The following is a 4893-nucleotide window of genomic DNA, read 5'->3' on the forward strand; positions in this document are numbered from 1 at the left end:
ACCTCCCCCCTTTAAATCATTTTAAAATATATATATATAATTTTTTTTCGAAACCGCCATTTTGGTTTTTTTCTTTATGTAATCGTCGTGTAAAAACAAAAAAAAGAAAAATTACAACAACTCAGTGATAAGATAAAATTCTTTTCGGGGAAAAAAGGACAACAAATATTTAAAATTCAGTTAAAACTAAAATGTGTTCATGATAATAAATAAATTAACGAATTTAAAGTGTTTTGTTCAATTTGACGTTTAGTATCAAACAAGCACTAAATCGTAATAATAAAAAGAGAAAAACAGAAATCTGAAAGACAGGAAGAGAGTCGGAGAAAACCGGAGGAAAACTCGTCCTAACCCCCCTACCCCTTATCTCTCTACCCCTACCCCCCGTGAAAACCCCAAAGGGAGGATAATTTTGAAAGTGATTAACGATCATCCATCTCTCTCTCTCACTCTCACTCTTTCCAGATGCTATGAAACTTTTTGGGCAGTTTCCAGAATAATTTTTTAGCCATACGAAAATGGGCGTAGTTTCCAAAAAAATTTTTTTAAACGCCTTTTTCCCCTCCTACCCCACTCGCTCCCCCCACCCACTACTAAACATAATTTTTTTTTTTTTACATCGATAAAAATTATTTAAAAAATAAAATAAAACCCAATTTTAAAGACCCATTTGAATCTTTTCATTAGAAAATCCATGAATTATTACTTAGCCTCACGCGCACGCACACACACACACACACACGCGCATTTCATCAAGGAAATTTTATACATTGTTAATAATAGGTTTTCCCATCGAAAAAATTTTTTTTATTATTATTAACGTTAGTTTTCTCATTTATTATACGTCATCGAATCTCAATTGATTTATTACTTGATTTGTTAGCAAAATCTTGCTCCTCGTTTGAAAAAATTTTCTCTTTTTCCCCCCCCCCCCAAAAAAAAAAAAAATTTATTTGTTTAAGTAGTCGTAACGATTTTCCGAAAAAAAAGAAAAGTTTTTTAAAAGTTAAAGTTTGTTTTAATTATACTTTTTACAATTTGAAAAATAAAGATTTGTCATTTAAACGGAAACGAAAAAAAATTGAATCGTATTAAGAACGATATAATTGAATGACAGTTAAAAAAACCTTTTTTTTTTTTTTTTCTGGGTCAATGTTAATAAACTTAAAATAAATAAGGGATTAAAGAGTGAGAGAGAGAGAGAAAGAAAAGGATATGATGTGGGATAAGTAAGATTGACTGATGTAACAAAAAATACGATAAAATAAGTGTTACTCTATCGATAATTCATTATTATTATTATTATTTGTTGTTGTTTGAGTATAAATAAAATTAAAAATAATTTAACCTTTGAAATCTTATCAATCCTTTCAATTATTATTATTATTATCCCTTTTCTTTGGGAATACTTAAGACGCAAACACTTAAATCGTTTTCTACAACATAAATATATATATATATTTACTCACGTAAAATCAACAGAATTATGTTTAATTAATTTTAATTAATTAATTAATTAATCGAGTATCATTGTTTCTAAAATTTTTCTCACGCCATTTTCTTATTTGAAATTATTAAAAATAATAATAGAATATTAATTCAATTATAATAGAATTTTAATTTTTTTTTTTAATAACCGTTAGAGAGAATATTTTTATTAATCACAAACCGTATATATTCTTCCTTCCACACCACTTTGTATAATTAAAAAATTTTAAAAGTGACTGACAAAACAGGTAAAAAACCTTTGAAAAAAAAAAAAAAAAAAAAAAACAAAAAACAAAAGTCATCAAATACGGTTCAGAGATTTTTGCTGACGAAAAATAAAAAAATAAAAAAATTTTCAACTGTATAAATTTTTTACGGTTGAACGTATACGCAATATTTTTTGTAGTTTTTCTTCCTTTTTAACCCCCCGACCCCCCTTTTAACTTCCCTCTCAATCCCCCCTCGATTTAAATGCCCAAGAGAATTTATTTGAATTTTTTCTTCTTTTTTTTTTTTTTTTTTTTTAATGGGAGAAAAAAATGAATAATTATTAAAAAAAAACCCGTGCATTTATTATTATTATTATTAGTAAAGTTTACTTTAAAAAAAATATGATTGTGTGTATGTGTAATAATAAAAATCGTTTCGGAAAAAAATGCGAGGAGGGGGAAGAGGAGGGAAAAATAAATATATTCGATAATAAATGGGGGGCGTTCAGGAAGAGTCGATTGACTGCTTTCCCTATTAGACTTTGGTTTCAAAAAAAAAAAAAAAATTTGCGTGAGGTTTATTTCCGTTTTTTTTTTTATTCCCATTTCCCAGACTTTTCCGGACTAATTTTCTATTTAATTTTTATTATTATTTGACTGAATACGTAAAAACCTCGTGAACGAGGGTTTTCCTAAATTTACAAAACTTTTTTTTAAAAAAAAAAGGTTAAATATTAGGTAGAAAACCTTTTGGCTATGCAATCACGAAAGTAAATAAGACGGACTAGGAAAACATGTTTCGAATCTCTCTCACGCCATTTTTTTTTTTTTATTCTTCTTCTTTTTCTTTTTTGTTGATTTATTTTAAAACTAAATCATTAAAAAAAAAAAAAAATTCTACATTATGTACATTATTCGTGAGACAAGTTATGTTTTTTTTTTTTTTTTTTTTTTTTTTTATAATAATAAATAAATAAATAAAAATTAAAAAAAAAATGTGTTACTCACGTTATGGTACCACGTTATTTTATGTTCCTTTGGATTGGCACGAATGTTACACTCGAAATACACGTCATCACCTTCTTTAATATCATCAGCCTTTAGCGTATTACCCAATTGTAACGTTACTTCAGGAGGATCTATAATAATAATAATAATAATAAAATTAACATTAAATATTATTCAACTTCATTAGTAAACTTTACACCTACACTTTCATAGTAATAATGATATATTTATTAAGAAATTAATTTCGAAACGAAAACAAGTCCAATCATCAAACTCACCCCCTCCCCCCTCCTCGTTTTGTAAATTAAAACAACAACAAATGATGATGATGATGATGCTACCTTGTTATTTTCAACAACACTTTTAATTTTAACTAATTTTCTATTCTAACTTAAATGGAAAAAAAAAGAAAACATTATTTGTTTTCCTCCAACCTAACTAAAACCATTTGAAAAAAAAAGTTTTTCTTTTTTTTTTATTTTTACTATTTCCGGTTTTCTTAAAAAAAAAAAACTTTATTTTTTTATTTATAAAAAATTTATAAAAAACATAGCTTTTTTTTTATAAATTTAATTTAATTTTTTCTTTTTTTTTAAAACAAAACTTTTTATTCTTTTCAACCTCCCTCTCCTCCCCCTCAATGCATTTATCAAATTTTTATTTTATAAAAGTTTTCCCCCCCAAAAAAAAAACAAAAAAACTTTTTAATAGTGTAAACGTATTAGTAGTTTTATTTTAAACTTTAATAACCTGTTGTTATTTTTATAAAATTATTAACTATTGATTATTTATCGAATCGATTTGATCGATTATTGAAAACTTCCGATGCATAATAATAATAATAATATATAAGAGATATATTCGTACGAAACTTAATAAAAAGGAAAAATTTTTATTTTAAATAACAAACAATTTAATTAATTAATTTATTAAATAAATATGTGTGTATGATTATTATAAACTTTAACTCCATCCGAGCTAATAATCCCCAAAAATCGTTTCTTCTTCAATTCGTACATCGGGATTTATCCCGGATAAAAAAAAAAAAAAAAATTTTTTCCCAATAAACTTTAACTTAAACGCATTAAATTCAAAACTAAAAACTTTAATAAATCGTTTAAATTTAAATAATAACTTTATTATCATTTTAATAAGAAAACATAAAATTAAATGGAAAGAATGAAATTTTTATTTGCAACACCTCCGACAAAAAAAAAAAAAACAAATTTTTTTATTATTATTCTGCTTACCCCCCCGATTATTTTCCATCCGTTTTTCTTTCCTGAGAAAAAAAATTCCGTCTTCAATTTACGATAATAGCTAAGTCAACGTTTTTCTTTTTTTTTTTTTTTTCCTCAACGTTAAATTTTCCAATTTTATTTATGAATTTGTTAAATTTAAACAAAGTTTTTTCGAAAAAAAGCACGCAACGTTTTTTTCTCTCCATAGAAATAATAACGATCTACGTGATTTTTTATTTATTTCTATTGGCATCATTGTCACAACCGTAATAATAATAATAATAAAAACTATTTAATATATGTATATTTATTAATTAAAAATATTAAATTTTTATTAAAAAATGAGAGTGAATTTTGATACGAGAACCGATTTTCATTCATTCATCACATTGACACGTTGTTATTTAAATAAACAACACCCATCATTATTATTATGGTCACTCTTAAACACGACAAGGCTCTTATTTGTCGGGGTTTTTAAGCATTTATCCCAGGTCTCTACCCGATTCCTTAGGGACAAATACTCGAATATCGGTGGTGCTATTTATAATATTTTCCGAAGAATGTGGGCCGTCCCACATAGTGCGATTTCCTGGATGGTTTCTTCTTTTAGGTTCTTCATAATCTTCTTTAAATTTCCTTTTATTGAATTTGGCATGGCTCCCAATGCTCCCACGATGACCGGAATCGTTTCAGTTTTTGTTCCCCACATCCTGGTTATTTCAATTTCCAAATTTCTGTATTTCAGCCTTTTGTCTGCTTCTTTGGCTGTGGTGTTTTTTTCTGCCGGCACGGATACCTCAATTAACTTACACCATTTTTCCCCATTATGCCTGAGTATGATATCCGGTTTGTTAGCTGGCACAGTTCTATCAGTGTGGATTTGTTGATCATATAGAACTGTGCATGGGCCTACTGTCGTGACCGGGCTTGGAATGTGGTTGTAC

The sequence above is a fragment of the Pediculus humanus genome, genomic scaffold (assembly GCF_000006295.1).
Source record: "Pediculus humanus corporis 1103172107363 genomic scaffold, whole genome shotgun sequence".
In the NCBI taxonomy this organism is placed as follows: domain Eukaryota; kingdom Metazoa; phylum Arthropoda; class Insecta; order Psocodea; family Pediculidae; genus Pediculus; species Pediculus humanus.